This window comes from Puma concolor, chromosome C2 (assembly GCF_028749965.1).
Source record: "Puma concolor isolate L17-30 chromosome C2, mPumCon1.1.hap2, whole genome shotgun sequence".
Lineage (NCBI taxonomy): Eukaryota > Metazoa > Chordata > Mammalia > Carnivora > Felidae > Puma > Puma concolor.
In genome coordinates this window covers 118941348-118959242 of record NC_141675.1, presented here as the reverse complement: position 1 = coordinate 118959242, position 17895 = coordinate 118941348, and the positions used below count along the sequence as shown (strand labels likewise).

Here is a 17895-nt window from a genome sequence, read left to right as displayed (position 1 = left end):
TGCACTTCAGTTGAAGTCAAATATCAACTCATATGGCTTAAATCTTACTTCTGGAGTTTTACCTAGATGAAATATTGAGACTTGTTGGAATAACAATAAAAATATATATGTTTACTTCTGAATAACATTGCAAATATTCTAAGGTTTTCTCACTTATAAAATGTAAACCTAAAATTTTTTATAACATTTATTTTTGTTGTCATGACAAACCTGTGAGGGAAGCTATCTCTATTACACAGATGAAGAAACTTGTCCACAGTCCTGCTGCCAGAATACAGATGGGATTTGAACCCAGGCAGCAGTTGGCTCCACCATCCCAATCACTAAGCTACCTCGTAATAAAGCTACTATGGACCTGAGTTACTTGTAATATACTAGAATCTCTTCTCTTAGACATCCCTCCAAAATTTGAGTAGTGGTGTGTGTGCAATGTTAGCTATTTGCTTAGTATAGATCTAATCACCACTACATTTTCCTCCTCCAAATTATTCAATATTTTGAAGTTCCTATTAATCACTTCTTATATTTCTTCATAGTTTAATGACCCAAATGTGTATCCTTGGACACTAGTTTTTAGTTCACTTCTTTAAAAAAATTTTTTTTAACGTTTTATTCATTTTTGAGAGACAGAGAGAGACAGAGCATGAGTGCGGAAGGGGCAGAGAGAGAGGGAGACAGAACCTGAAGCAGTCTCCAGGCTCTGAGCTGTCAGCACGAGCCCAACGCGGGGCTCAAACTCACAAACTGCGAGATCATGATCTGAGCCGAAGTCGGACGCTCAAACCAGGCGGCCCTTAGTTCACCTCTTTTGATGATTTACTTTTGAGTCTTCATTATTCTACAAGTCCTCTTCTATTCCTTTCTTTTCTTTACAATTAGTTTGTTGAAGAATCCAAGCTATTTGACTTTTTTAGAGTTTTTCAAAGTCTAGATTTTGATGATTGCATGTTCTCCTCTCCTCTGTATTTCCTGCCAATGGGAAGATGAATTCAGAATCAAAGTCTCTTGGATCTGATCACTGGCAAATCTAGATGATGCTGTGTTCTTTCACCAGGAGGCACATCCTGTCTGGTTGTCTCACTCTTTATGATGTTAGCATCTGTTGCCGCTTAATATCTAGATCGTGTATTTAGAGTGAGCTGGAAAAATGGCAATATTTTAAGCTTATAATTTATTTTCAATTATTAGATGGAATGGTTCTAGAAAGAGATATTTTTCTTTTTCCAATAGTTCATTTTCCAGTGGTACAGTTGATCTAGTAAAGACAACATATTTTCCCTTTAATTCTAAGTCCTAAAAACAATAAATTGTTCACCACAAAAATGAACAATTATATTTCCCACCCCCCTATAGTATCATGATAAAGTCATTGGTTTAAACACAGTTAATCAGTTTTGTATTATTATCTTTCTGATATGCTTTTGCTTTCTGTAGGTATGCTATTTTGCTACTTATTCTCTTTCTCCTTATACTAACATGTTATGGGTTTTGAGCCATAATCCTTTCCCATTGCTCATTGTTATGTGAAATCAATTTTTATGGATGTTTAAAAGGAAGCCACTTCAGGATAGATTTTCTAACTTAACAGAGCTTTTTCTTTTGTTGTTTTTATGCAGTTTTCAAAAATATGGTGATTTGATTTCTGAGATTCCCTAGCTCTGGTCTGCTCCTTCACTTTCCTCTTTAAAGTCTCTTTCCTTTCCTTCTGTATTATCTGATGTACCCATTTATTTAAGTTTATTTATTTTGAGAGAGAGAGAGAGAGAGGGAGAAGGAGAGAGAAAGAGAACAAGAGCTGGGGAGGGGAAGAGAGAGAAGGAGAGAGAGAATTCCAAGTAGGCTTCATGTTGTCAGTGCAATCTCATGAACTGTAAGATCATGACCTGAGCCAGAATCAAGAGTCAGACACTTAACCAACTGAGCCACTCAGGTGCCCCTGTTGTACTTATTTAAAAATTTTTATTCTCATTAAATTCTTCTAAATGTGGAGCCATGTTCTGGGCAGAAATTTTTGCTGGTCTGTGTCAAAAGTTTATGCTAAGAGCCTGCTCTAGTCTCTTTAGACCTAACTAGAACCCTTACACCCACCTGCTAATGAATTGCATAAAATTCCTTTCAACTATTGCTCTAAAATTGACACACAATGTCTTCCTGTTGGCTCTTGAGTAGTAGTTTTAATTCTTGTTTTTTTGAAAGTATTTATTATGTTTATTATGTATTATTGTTTGGTCTCTAACATTCACTTTCTAAGATATATGGTTTAGTTTATTTTCTTTTTATTTTATTAATGATACTTTATTCAAGTGTCTTAATTTTTTTCTTTACAGTATGTCATAAATATCAGCAAATCTATTTTGCATTTGAATACACAACTTAAAAAGAATTGCTGGTCGCTCATTTCTTTTCTGTTAATAAAACCCTCAGGCAGAAATTCCAAGTACATCCAGAGAAGGTATTTAAAGTCTTTATCACATTAGCACCTTAACTTTCAATAGTGAGCTTGAATAATTATTTCTTGAATAAATATTTGAAATATATTTGTTGCTATATGTTTAGAAGCATACTGACAATTCACTTCAATAATCTTCATCAATTGAATGACTTATTAAAGTTACAGAACATATATAATTAAATGACAAACTATAAAACAGTTCAAAATAAAATATTCCATGAAATATAATTATAACTTAAAGTAACTAACTCATTTCCTCTACAGTGTATACATAATGCACTAAGTAATACAAAATTATACTTTTTATGTTGGTAACATCTGTTTTTAAAATTTCAGTTGTGTGTAGTCTGCTTTCATATAGTATGTAGAGAAAAGAAAAGAACATTGCTATGAATCTAACAAGAGAAAAAGGAGAAACTACAAAACCATAATTTTTCATAAACTCATGAGAGATAGGTTGCAGAGTAAACAAGCAGTCTTAACTCTAAAGAAAGACAGACTTCTCCAAGAGGGGATGGACAGTCAGCTCTGACTCACTTTTGGTAGAGTTTAGGAAGAGATTCTGAGTGTCATACAGGAATGTAAGAATTCAGGTAAAATTATTGGTGAAGTGTTCAAGACTGAGTGGAAGTGGTAGTTAGAATATAGAAACGCTGGGAAAAACAGACACAGAGAGTTTTAAATGACTTTAAAAAATATTGAATGTCTAAAGCAAAAATGGTAATAATGTGGGCTTATAGAATACATAAAACTAAAATGTCTGTCAGCAATAGCATAAAATAAGAGAAGAATTAGAAGTACACCATTTTAAGCATGTTTCTTCATTTTATACTTGATGTGATATAATATCATTTGAAGTTAGACTAATTAAATATAAATACTGTAAATACAAGGGTAATTGAAAATAAAAAGAATAGTTATAAAAATTGGCCATTACTAGAGATAGCATGATATCATAAAATAAACTAAGTTAATCCCAAAGCAGGTATATAAGTGGACAAAAAGAATAAAGAAAAAATAAACTGTATAGAAAACAAATACTGTGATTATAGATTTATATCATGTTACATCAAAAGTTGCATTAAATATAAATGACATAAACATAACAGTTAAACAATAGGGATTGCCAGAATGGATTGAAAAAACAAGATTCAGGTTATACTCCCCACCCCAACCACCACAAAAGCAACTTTAAATATAAAGCTATAAATACACAGAAACTAAAAGATTGGAAAAAGGTATATCTTGAAGCACTAATTAACAGAAAATTATAATAACTATATTAGTTATTTATTCTAAATTTATTATTAGTCAAAATAGACTTGAAGAAACAATATTATCAGGAATTAAAAAAGACAGAGATTACACAGAATGAAAAGTTCACTCTTTCAAGAAGATACAACAATTCTAAATATGTATGTCTCTAACTGTAGAGTTTCAAAATTCCTTAAGCAAAAAGTGGTAGAACTAAAAGAAGAAATAGACATATCCACAATTTTAGTTGAATGTTTTAACACTTCCTTTTTTGTAATGATAGAATATGAAAACAGAAAATGTACAAGATCTATAAAGACAATGCAAACTATCAAATTGACTTAACTGCAACTTATAAAACAATTCAACCATCAACAGAATACACTGTATTTTTAAGTACACATGGAACACTCATTCACCAAGACCAAAACTTAACATAGTTAAAAGAATCGGAATTATAGAGCATGTTTTATGACCTCATATAAATTTAACTAGACATCAATAACAGAAAGACAGCCAGAAAGTACACAAATATTTTGAAATTATGTCTGATGCTTATAAGTGACCCATGGGTCAAAGCAAAAGTCACATTAGAAATGAGAAAGCATGTTGAATTAAAAGAAGACAAAACATATAAAAATTTATGGCATAAAGATAAAGCAATATTTAGAGGATTTTTACAGCATTAAATGCTTATATGACAAAGGAAGACATCTTAAATAAATTTATAATTTTAAGAAATAAAAATAGAAAAGGAACTTAAACCTAAATAAAGCATAAATAAGGTAATAATAATGATAAGAACTAAGAGCAGAGATCAATGAAAATGAGTACAAAAAAAATAGAGCAAGACAAAGTAATCAAAGTTGATTCTTTAAAAATATCAAACAAATATGTAACCCCAAGCCAGACTTGTAAAGAAACAGAGACACACATTTCCAACATACAGAACAAAGAGTATATATGTCATTATCAACCCTTATGATATTAAAGGGTTAATTTGGCAATATTATAAATAATTCCAAATCAAAAAATTCAATATCTTACACATAACTGATAAATTTATTGGAAAAAATTAATTATTGAAGTTCATCTAGAATAATCTATTAAATAATTGAATTTTTTAAACAGTTTACTAAAAACAATCACAAAACACAAAGCCCCCAAAACCTAAAATCAAAACCAAACAAAAATCAGGCCCAGATAGCTTCAGTGATGTTCTTGCAAATATTCAAGGAACAGATTATACTAGTTCTACACAAAGTCTTCCAGAAAATATCATAAGTTGAAGCACTTCCTAACTTACTTTATGTGGTCATTATTGCTCTTATACCAAAATCGTACAAAGGAATAACAAGAAAATAAATCTACAGAGTAATATCCCTTGTGAACATAGAAGCAAATTTTCCCAACAAGATATTCACAACTTTAAAGCATCAATAAATGAAATGGATAATACATTAGCACTAAGTGGTGATCTTAGGAATGTAAGTTTAACTTAGTATTCAGAAGTCAAACACATAGAAGCATAGGTAAGTAATATAGTTCACCATTTCAACAAATGAAATGAGAAAAAAAGAGGATCAACTTAATAGATGTAAACAAAAATTGGAAAAATTCAATATCCATTCATTATTAACATTATTAGCAAACTAGGAAGAGAAAACAGTTTCTCCAACCTTTCAAAACAAAATAATAAAAACAGAAGACTACAGCTAACCTCTTAGGTCATTGTGGTAGATTGGAATGGAAGACTTACACTGATCTCGCATTACTTACTCAACACCATAATAGGGATCTTAGGCTTCATGGTATGTTAAGAAAAAGAAAGAAATAGGCACCTGCATGACTCAGTCAGATGAGCATCTGACTCTTGATTTTAGCTTGTCTTGATCCTAGGCTCATGGGATCAAGCCCCCCTTTGGGCTTTTTGCTGAGCGTGGAACCTGCTTAAGATTCTCACTCTCTCTCCCTCTGCCCCTCTTCCTTGCTCATGCTCTTTCTCTCTAAAATAAAAAAAAAAAAAAGAAAGGAAGGAAAGAAGGAAGGAAGGGAGGCAGGGAGAAAGGAAGAGGCACACAGATTAGAAAAGGAGAAATAAAAACTGTTCATTAATGTCATGAGTCTTTACAAAGTAAATCCCAAAATTTCTATAAAAAACCCAACGTAGAAATTAATTTTGGGTATTTTTAGAATGAATAGTTAGAAATTAAATTTTAAAAAATATAATGTTAGAAATAGCATAGAAAAGGAGAGATACTAAAGTAGAAGTCTAAAGACATGTGCCCAATAGGCTGGAAACTAGAAAATTCTGATGAAAGCAATTAAAGAAGATCTAAATAAATGAAGAAATAATGCCACATTTATGGATTGGAGGACTCAATATTATTAATATGTCAATTACTCCCAAATTAATCCTAGAAAGATATATGTATATGTCTATGTACATATGTATGTATATATGTATGCATGTATTTATGTATATACATATTTATAGTTTGTAGAATTGACAAACTGATTCTAAAATATTCTGGAAAAACAAATGAATTAGAAAAGTCAAAAATTAAAAAAAAAGAGGATTCTCAATACCTATTTTCAAAAATCAATATAAAGCTTCAACAGTGAAGTCTGTGGTGAGACACATTGGATATATTCCATAGTATAACTTGATGAAATTACTTACCAAACTATCAGCTAGAATAGATTCCAACCAAAAATCAAGGGCTATACTAATTTATTTGTCTTTTCTCTTTTCTTTCCTTCCTTCATTCCTTCCTTGCTTCCTTCTTTCCCTCCTTCCATCTTCCTCCCTTTCTCTTTCCTTTCTTCTTTCCCTTCCTCCCTTGACTCTTTTTTATAATTTGTATTTAATCAAAATGAGTTTTTAGAATTATTCCAGACCATGGTTTGGAATTAGAAAAACATGGGATTGATGCCCGATTTCTTCACCCTGGCTGTTTTTCTTTGCAGGTTACTTAAACATTTCAAACTTTATTGTCTTTCAATTCTGAACTGTAAGTATCAACATCAGCCCTATGAGTTCTGTGTATGCATATGGAGAAATGATTAGAATTTTTTGTTTTTATTAAATGATAATTTATTTTGATCATCATAAAATATGTTTATACAATTCAGTTTACAATAAAAACCTAAACAAAACAAAATACACGCAAGTAAGGCTGAGGCTACTTGCATAGTAAATAAAAATATTTGAATCTCCAATTTAAGGTCAGAAATAACTTCTGCTCTCCATCCCATCCTGCCAATGATGTTTTTCCCTGATTGGTAGAGTTTTTCGATGAAGCTATAATTCCTCACCATAGCAGAGTGTATATGTATATGTATATGTATATGTATATGTATATGTATATGTATATGTATGTATATGTATATGTATATGTATATGTATATGTAGAGACATATTTTTGCAATGGGTGGGCTTTAGCTGAGACGTCCCCACTATACCTGTTCTCTTATTTTTTTCTCTAATAAGTAAGCTGAGGAAAAATAACATTACTGCTGCATATTTACATATTTCAAGCTGTTCTTCAAAGATTCTCCGGCTAGTGGTTCTAAAATTATTCATCGGTTGCATTCACACAAGCCACACATTTCTCTTGTACAATTTCCTTAGTATTGTAGAAGTATGCCAGTTTTAGTATGATTACCATGATATTTAGTCTGATATTAAAATCCACATATCACCGGTTAACGCTCTGATTCCTCCATTACTCATTCCCCACATAATCTAGCCTGTTTCACTGACACTCACATTTTTTTTCACTTTACAAAGCTTTGTTCCTCTTCTCACTTAATAGAAAGCTATCATTGAATTTCATATTCTAGCTTGAAACCTACCTCTTCGAGTTCTCAATAAACAACTTTTTTTTTGTTTACTTTCTTGTTTGAAAAAGCTTATTTTGTAAATATTTTAAGGTTGTGAAAAGTTGCCATTTGCCTCTTTGGTTTGACTGTAAACAGCCTGATGGATGAAACTGGGTTTTCTAGCTGTTTTCTTGTTTGTTTTTTGTTTTGTTTTGTTTACTTTCCCAAAGTTTAAAATATTTAGCATACAATTTGTGTTCAATAAATCTTAAGAGAGTCACTGATAAATTGATGTAAGCTTTCAGTCACTAAGAAATCAATGACTACATTTTAGAAAACATTTCTGTGGAACACCTATTCATCCATCATGCTTATTTTTCTCTTGGTAGTGCAAATTGTAAATGTTTTTCTACTATTAGCATACATACCTGCACAGTATCCCTCATGAGTTTCCTTTGCTACAGTCTTTTCCCCAAATCTGTCATTATGCTTGCATTGTGCATTTTAATGCATAATGGAAAGCCTGCATGCATTGTGAACAGTGGCATAATGTATTCTTCAGGGTGATAAGTTATGTTTCATGTAATGTCGGTTCCTCTCTCTGAATTTACTCTGTTCTCAGTAGATGTGTTTCAAATTAATAGAGCATTAGTCCCTAATCAAGGAAGTATTTAGGAATACATTTTTAATTAAAATGAACTATGGGGAGGAATAAATAGTGTTAGGGTTTTTGTGTTAATTTGACATAATACATTACTCATGTATCTTTTTGCATTATTAAAGATTAGTGTTGCTGGTGCTGCTGTAAATGCAATATAAAAATGAAGGCAAATGGAAAGAAGCAGAATTCATAGGACATGCTTTTAAAAAGCTCAAAATCACAGAGACGGTGATGTAAACCAATTCGTAGCATATATACTTGTAAGGATCTAAAGCAATTACAAAATCAAGCCACCGACTTGCTTACAAGTAAAGAACACTAGAAGTCAGAGACACTGCCTGTTTGTAATTAGAGACTACGTGATCTCTCTTTGTAGCATCATCCTCTTTGTCATCAGGAAGTTCTTTTACAAGACAGCTTTGATGAACAATAATGTCAGTCTTTTTGTTTGCTTGTTAAAATATATTCATTTATAGGTCTCCAAAAAAATCTACTTCGCATTTTAATCATGAAATATAAAAGCCGCTCAAGTTCTAGCCCTAAGGATTTCAGTTAACTTTTAGACATCAGCAAAAATTCAGAAGATGTGAAAAACAAACAAAAGACTCAAATCTGCCAGATACTGTGAAAAGACACCATCTTATATTCTTGCAAGACATGCGAATTAATAGTAAAGATAGTATACATTTTCTGTAATTGGAGTCTGTGGTCTTTTTTAATCTTAAGACTAGAGAAAGAAAATACTTGCTCGACATGAAAATATTATCGGAATTGAGATTGTTCCCTTGACATTGATTTTTTTAAGAAGAAAACTATGTGGAATTTGCAACCCACATATGCTAGGGCATGAGTGACGACTTCTTTAGCAACCATTTCCAGGCTGTACAGAGGGCTGCTTATGGCATGACATGGTGCTCAACAATTGGAAATTTACTTTCAGAAGGAAAGAGACCCCTTTCCCCAAAGATGTAAAACCTCTCTCTTCTCTGTAGCAGTCCATAGAGAGTCTTTGATGAAGCTCAGATCCAGAAGTCAAAAAAGGACGAAGAACTACTGCCCCAGAAGGATAATGTGCTCAGCATGCTCCACTTAGAAGTTCAAAAAAATCAAAGCCAAGATTAATAAGGAAAGAGTAAGACCTACTGGTGATAAGTTCCATAGGCCTTAAAGAAAAATGGGACAGCCCTGAACAGACCAGTCAGAAGAGGATACAATTGAAAACAAATTATTTTCTGATTCACATTGAGTAAGGGGTTATCATCAAGGCCTGTGTGTAGGATGCAAAGACAGATGATAAAATCTATTATATAATTCATTTTACGCAAATGAATATAATACGCCATTTAGATTCTCATTACAGAACTTGGGTCACAAGAGGTTTTACAAAGTTTTTATTGTATTCATAGTTAAAGAATCCTATCTGTACTGTTCTGTATAGCTATCTGGATGGGGCAGATATCACAAAAATATTTTGGTTATATGAAAATAAAACTAGAGAAACAACACCACATGCCCAATTTGACTGTAAGCACACTTGTTGTCCTGACTGGTATTCTAGCTTTCCTCATAGGACCTCAGGTAAGATTGTGGTTCAGATTACGGAAGCCAAATGAAACTTACAGCACTGTCAATTAATAGTTGTGTGAACTTAAGCAATTTCTCCAGACTTCACATGGCTCACCATAAAACGGAAACAATTGTTACTCAAAGGAATTTTGTGAAGATAAAAGGACACTATGGACATTATTACATCTAGATCAATGCCTGGCACATATCAGCCACTCAGATAGCTAAATATGAAAAATTGTACATAATAGATGGTACTATTTCTAATGTAATCTTTCACAACTTTCTTCCTAGCACTTATTGCTGTAACTGACATCTACTTGAATGACTTTTTCTGGAGAGTGAATGGTCACTCTGCCATCTTGCACTGAAGGTGTAGTCAACAGAAACAATTTGTTTGAATACCACCCCAGGAAAGCTGACTGTGACTTAATTACAACAAGAAACAAATGCCTCAAGATCTCTGTGTCCATAAGTTACCATATTAATTTGCAAAGCCCAAACAAGCCACTGTGTTATAAGTGTATAACACAGAGTTATAAGTGTGTATAAACAGAGTTAGATGCATAAACAGAGTTATAAGTGTAAAAATGCCTCTACTTACCAAATTTGGAGAGAAGTTGCTGTTGTTTATATGGAACTTGGAGTTAATTATGTCTGTGATTCAATTTCACTGTTAAAAACGCAAGCGTCACCTTGGGATTTAGTGTTTACAACTGTGCTCTGCAAGAAGAAGCACACAATGAGTGTGGATTAATCATTCCTTGAAAATCTGAAAGCTCCAAGGGGAAAAATAAATGTGCAAAAAGAAGCAATATTTGCAAACTATTTGAAAATGACAAATAACTTAGTAGAGTGTATGAACTCATCTTCAAAGTGGCCATTTCTCTGATTTACTTGTACTGAAATATTGCTTTGGATGCTGGCAGCAAGCAAAACTGCACCAGGAACTCCTGACCGCCCCCCCCCCACCCGACCCCCCGACCCCCCGACCCCAGAAGATTTCTGCTATTAAGCCTTTGCTGGAAAATGATTTGAGGTCATCATAAATGGATTGGAATAAATGAAAGAGTTTTCACTGCAAGTAGTCTTTCTGTAAGAAACAAAAGATGCATGGGCGCCTGGGTGACTCAATAGGGTAAGCATCCAACTCTTAGTTTCACTTTCAACTGTTCGTTTCAGCTCAGGGACCTCTTGGGTTCCTGAGACAGAGCCCCACATCCGGCTCCGTGCTGACAGTGATGGGCCTCCTTGGGATTTTCTCTCCCTCTCTCTCTGCTCCTCCCCTGCTTGTGCTCTCTCTGTCTCTCCCTCTTTCCCTGTCTCTGTCTCTGTCTCTCTCTTCCTCTCAAAATAAATAAATACATTTAAAACAAAAGAAAAAAACAAAAGATGCCGGAATTACATAGAGTGTATGTCAACATACAGGTTTCCCCCACTGTCCGAAAGTAGAGAGCATTCCTATGAAACTTTTCGTAGCCAAAATGGTGTAGAGCGAAGAAGCAGTTACTGTTATTTTATATGGAAATCTTTTTGGCCCCAAAAATAAGCTCTCTTAGATTTTCCTGATACCATAGGATACATCTTGCTAACAGATGCACACAATACATTGAGGTAAAGCACAGATGCTCACAGCTATGGCAGCTTGATGCTGAGATGCTGAGCATAGTTCCTGGGATGGAGCCTGGTTGTGCCCCTCTTGTTGTTAGGGGTGCGTGCTGCCTCTGTAAGGACCTGAGGCAAAACAAATGCTGAATGCTATTTGCACTTTTTGCCTTTTTTTCCACAAAAGCAAAAATCCTCTTTGGATTTCTTTTGGTTAGCAAAAACGGATACTAATGTAGGCCTCTGTAAATGCAAAGTTCAGTAATGTAAACTTTTGAAAAGTTGAGGATAACGGTATGACTACATATTTTTGTCGTTAAAAATTTTTTTTTTCATTTATTTATTTTTGAGAGACAGAGTGAGACAGAGCGCGAGTGGGGGAGGGGAAGAGAGAGAAGGAGACACAGAACCTGAAGCAGGCTCCAGGCTCTGAGCAAGCGTTCAGCACAGACCCGGATGCGGGGCTTGAACCCATGAACTGTGTGAGATCATGACCTGAGCCGAAGTCGGACACTTAACCAACTGAGCCACCCAGATGCTCCTCTACATATTTTTGTTTTTTATACATTTATACTTTTATACTTGTGTATATTTATTGTATTAAATATTTAAAATATTTAATTATATTTTAGTTAATATATTTGCTAAATATATTTATATTTTATAAATAGATTAAAATATTAAATATAGTTTATCACATCAAACATAAAATGTTTATATATTAATACATATTGCATATATTCATATTTTTATATATTTAACATATGTTGTTATTTTCCCTTTGTCTTTTTTCTTTCATGTTCCTGTCAGCTATAAGAGAAGACAGGCTGTTTGAAAGCATATTTAAGCTCGAGTATTGAGAAAGGTAGAAAAGGAATTTAAAATTTAAGTATCAGCCTAACCATGGCAAGGAAATTAGAGGAGATGTATTTAGAATTTAAAAATATTAGGCTACTCACAGTATTCTATTCATAATTTCCTTTACTGATAATGTGCCCCAAAAGTTTACTAAAATTCAGTGACAAAAGTATTTCTTTTTTAAAATTTTTAAAAATTTTTTTATTTTTTATTTTTTTAATATATGAAATTTATTGTCAAATTGGTTTCCATACAACACCCAGTGCTCATCCCAAAAGATGCCCTCTTCAATGCCCATCACCTACCCTCCCCTCAAAAGAATCTCAAAATGTATATACACGTGAGCTAGTTTGGTTCAATACTGGGGATGAGCATTAACTGATGATTTGTTAAAGTAGCTTTCACCTTAGTTTACTGTCAAACCCGTAACAAGCTGTGCAGAGGACAAACACAAGGTCAAGAGTACAGGGAACAGAATCAGTCATGCCTCCCTTGTTCATCCTGGGGATGCACCGGTTATTCTGGCGGCGCGGTGCTGGGCACATAGTGAGGAATACGTCAGGACTGAGAAATCCCAAACCAGAAGTTCACCTTACCATGACAGAGGGCAATTGTTGCTGTGCTCCAGTTATGTGATGCCACTTTTTGTTTCCCACGTTGAAACCTGCCCGACTACAGGCTTCAGTCAGCTGGCCTGGGCACGGCTTATTACCAGGGACAAGCAAGCACGAGGCTACCTCCTCACTGAATATCGTATTTGTCTTTGATTACTCTCTCCTACAAATTTGTGCCCTCCTTCTGTTTGGAGATATGTCAGATGTTTTACAAGACTTTATCTTTTACCCAAATATAAAATTTATCTGAATTATTATTATGATAAATTGCCACTAAAAGTTTTTTGTAATAGAAAGTAGTTATAGAGAATAAAACGGATTCTAAAATATATTCTTTAACAGATTAGTATTTCAAAATTATTTCAGTGGTAGAAATAAGAAGGAAATACAAAATACTGTTATATATGTTATAGGTTTTAAACTAAATCAAGACTTCTGGTTTCTTCAGAGGAGTTAGAAAGCTAAAAAGAACGTTGCTCCCACCCTTCCAACAAAGAGCTGAGCATACGAAACAACCAAATGACCCCAAGTCCATGAAAACACGGTTGCTCCAAAGAGAAAAGGAACACAGTGCCATTTACTGAGGCAGATTCTGCCAAGCACCCAACAAACTGGTGAGAAGAATTCAGCTAAAATGTTTACAGATTGCTAAAGGGTGAGTGTGGACTAAATGAAAGTTTCAAACTCTGTGGATTAGGAAGTACAAACTTCCAGGGACGCCCAGATGGCTCAGTCAGTTGAGTGCCTGAGTTTGGTTCAGGTTATGATCTCACAGTCTGTGGGTTTGGACCCCACGTCGGGCTCTGTGCTGACAGCTCAGAGCCTGGAGCCTGCTTCGGATTCTGTGTCTGCCTCTCTTTCTGCCCCTTCCCTGCTCATGCTCTGTCTGTCTCTTTCTCTCTCTCTCTCAAAAATAAATCAACATTAAAACATTTTTAAAAAGCAGTAGAAACTTCCAGTTATAAAATGAATAAGTCACAGAGGTGAAAGGGACAGCATAGGGAACAAAGTCAATAATATTGTACTAACTTTGTATGGTGACAGATGATAACGGTAATTATCATGGTGAGCATTTCATAATGGAGAGAGTTGTCGAATCACCGTGTTGTACAACTGAAACTAATAAATGCCAACTATCCTTTAACTTTAAAAAAGCAAAATGAATGATTGAATGACCGAATGCAATTTTCCCTCTCCCCACCAAAAAAAAAATGTGGAACTCAGAGGAGTTAACCATACAGTGAATCAACTACCACTCAAGTGTTCTTCTGCATGGACCTCACCAGGTGCTCATGAGAAAACTTTGAGCAAAGCAAGAGTCCTGAGAAAGCGTGAACCTGGGGGACAGGAATAGGAGTTGTTGCTGGAAAGGCACAAAGCCCACCTGAATCCATCCCCGCCTTGGGAACAAAAGCCCTACAATGCTTCAGGGAAGGCAGCAAACATTGCCATCTGCATGGTAGCAGTATAAGACCAATGCAGCTGGGGGAAGAAACACAAAACATCCTCTCTGGGGGCAGGGGTATGAATTAAGAGACAAAGCCTTGGAGACGAAAAATCACTAAGAATCTTCACCCCTAAAACCCACAGACACAGTGCCTGCTTCAGGCTGAGGTTAAATCAGATCAACAGAGAATTTCCTCTCCCCCCCGCCCCCCCTCACCCTATCACGAGGTCAGTAAATGTTGACTAATAATAACAGTCATCTAGTTCAGGGAGAGGGACAGACAGGAGGCACACTGCTAAATAAGAATCTGACACTGAGCAAGACGCAACATTGACAAAAATTCTTTGGTAACACAGTTTCCACCCAAAATATAAGTTAAACTAGGGAAATTTGAAAACTGTGGTACACTGAAGGCAAACATAATAATAATAATGCGACTCAAACTCAGTTCAATTCCTGACTAGATTAACACAAACCCTGTACTAAAGTCCTGTCAGAAGAATATGTATGCCCGTTTCCAGGCATAAAGCTCTTTACATCAGTGTCTACTGTCTTACACAACAACATGGATGGATCTCAAATGCTTTCTGCTAAGTGAAAGAAGCTAGACCTAACAGACTCGAAGTTGTATAATTCCATTTGTATCATGTCTAGAAATGGAAAAACTACAGAGAAAGAGAATAAATCAATAGTTGCCGGGACCTGGAGTCTGGGGAGGGGATATGGGCTAATTTGTTCTATATCTTGATTACATTATTGTTTTTACAACTGTATATATTTGCCAAAACTTGCAAGATTGCACACTAAAAAGTGCAAATTTTACTGTTTGAAAATTGTACTCTAAAAAGAAGTGTAAGTAATCATAAAATATATCATAGGCTTAAGAACAGACTTTGTTTTTAAAAAATATAGGTATTACAGTAAATGTACATATAATTTTGAGATAGATCTTTTTTTTCAAAATGTCAGTATGTGGGGAATAAAAGGTAATTCTTAGAAAAGAGGATGCATGAGGTGGTATCCATTTTCAAGAATCACAAAGTGCAATTAGCAGGTTAATGACTGTACAAAGAAAAACTAGAGAATTTTTTGGCCTGTGTACACTTTTTTCTAAATAATTTTTTATGTTAATTTAATTTTTGAGAGAGAGATAAAGCATGAGCAGGGGAGGGGCAGAGAGAGAGGGAGACACAGAATCCGAAGCAGGCTCCAGGCTCTGAGCTGTCAGCATACAGCCCAACACAGGGCTTGAACCCACAAACCATGAGATCATGACCTGAGCTGAAGTTGGAAGCTTAACCGACTGAGCCACCCATGTACCCTGGCATGTGTACACTTTTAAAGGCAATACCTTTTCATGGATCACACACTGAAAAAGATGACCTACCAGTTTTGAAACTTTGAAGAATTTATTGCTGTATATGTCTGAGATTTTCAAATAAGCCGTGTTAGATAAATGCAATTATTTATAAAGAATTTATTGCTGTATATGTCTGAGATTTTCAAATAAGCCATGTTAGATAAATGCAATTATTATATACATTGTCAGTGAAGAAAAGCAATATAGGTTCCTCCCCTTGTCAAATGCGTGGTTGAGTTGGGAGAATTGACCAGTAGAAATGTATTCTCTTATTGTTAACATTATGATAGCTATATGAAAATGGTTTGTCCCCCAAACCTGTAGCTGTATCTCAGGAAGTTGTGCTAATGAGAGCCCCAGGTGGAAATAACAAATGGTCAATGCCAGGCAGGGCTGGCTACATAAAGTGCAGGGTCTACTGTGAAAAATGAAAACATGGAGGTGTTGTTCGACAAGCAGGAAAGAAAAAGCTGTCCTCAAAAGTACTAAAAGAAAAAACTTCCCCTTTTTCCACAGTCTCTCTTTTTCACTTTCTTCAGTGTTTTTTACTTGCTATTTAACGTCCTTTCCTTTTGCACAGGATACCCTCCTGGTGAATGTAGATCCTCATACATGTCTCTGAACTCTGACTCCAGACCCCACATAGGCATGTTCATGCAACAAGGGAATTGGTTTCTCTTCTCCATGGCTGGCCACCCCAGTCCCCAGAGGTTGGGCAATCCCTGAGGGATTGCAACACAGAACACCCTGGTCCCTGGTTTGGGAATGGGCAAGAGTCATGCCTAACATGCCATGGTTTCAGTAACCATGGATGGAGATGGCCACTGCTGTGCCCACCAGGGAGAGATCCCACCTTACACTGTATAGACTCCTGTGATGTTAAACACACAGATTTGCTGCTTCACTCATGAAGCTTCTTGTTCACTAAGTGTCTTGACTGGGGCTGAGAAATCTGCATGTTTAAGAAGCTGTGCAAATTATTTTGATGTGCAGCCACATCTGGGTATAAGATATTACACATGTGAATTTGAGGAGAGGCTGCTAGGTGAGTTTGGAAAATGTCTGATTACATTAAGTTGGCATCTGAGGTGAGAGTATGTTTCTGAATCTTTATTTGGGAGCAGAATTCAGCTGAATTCAGCCATTTTAAAAATGTAAAAAAAAAACTTCACACTTTATTTCTTGTAAAAGACAAAGAATTGGAAAGAGGGAGTAAGAGAATATTTAGAATTTGTTGTCAGAGAAGTACCTTAAAGGTGAATTCACATAAAAGTTCCTTAGAAGCAAAGTAATCTCGCAAGAAGCGAGAAATATTAGCAAACTTATGGAAGAAGCAGATGGGCCTGTTCACTTGAACGGTACAAAAGTAAATGTACACATCATCGCATCCATATGAAACCAGATTATTTCCAAAGTAACCAACGAAGCAAAACACTGAAATTTTTCACACACTTTTGTCACAATTATTTCAGCATCATTATCTGTAGACAATTAACCAGTTTTATAATATGAAAAGGGATAATACTTTAAAACGTCCAAATGTTTTTGGTAGAGAAAACAATTTCTTAAGCTTTTAAGCTTAAGTTACTTGAAGATAATAAAATTGTAATAATCTGTTGTTATGGCCAAGTAACTTGTACATACACAGATAAGTAGCATAATTTGCATTTTACCAACCTCTACTTCAATTCTTCTTTCATACATCTCAAAGGAACATCTATCTGAACAAAAATATGATCTTGCTACTATCTTAATATAAATATGTCACTGGCTGTCTAGGGCATTCAACACAATTGTCAGTTATTTAGTATGGCATAGAAGAACTTTAGAATTTGGCTGCTGCATTTCCCACTGTCTCCTCCACCATCAGTTGTTTATAGCTTCCAGGCTCTCTGGACCGCTTGCTTTCATATAAGTTGCTTTGTGCCTTCACCACTAGATTAATTTTCATTCTTTGAGCCTGTGCATAAATGTTACGTCTTTGGAAAAGCTTTGCCTGGGCTGTTGTAGACTTCATTAGATGCTCTTTTAGAAGAGAAGCAGGGGAAGAGGGAGAAGGGACAATTGCAGTGGCATAGGGAAAAGAACCCAGGACAGGTGTCTGGAATGCTCCTGATGATCCTGGTTTTGCAACTATTTTGTCTTTGATCTTAAAAATGCCACTTCATCTTCTCTCTTTTGGTTACATCATTGATTAAATGAGAAAGATGGACCCGATGACCTGTAAATTGCTTTCTAATTCTTATGACTGTT

General features: G+C 35.0%; 1 protein-coding gene across 2 annotated transcripts in view; it reads left to right on the top strand.

Annotated features, from left to right (window-relative positions):
- Positions 1–17895, top strand: part of CSNK2A2IP (casein kinase 2 subunit alpha' interacting protein) — a 538834-nt gene that overhangs the window by 328413 nt on the left and 192526 nt on the right. The gene's annotated exons all lie outside the window — the stretch shown is intronic.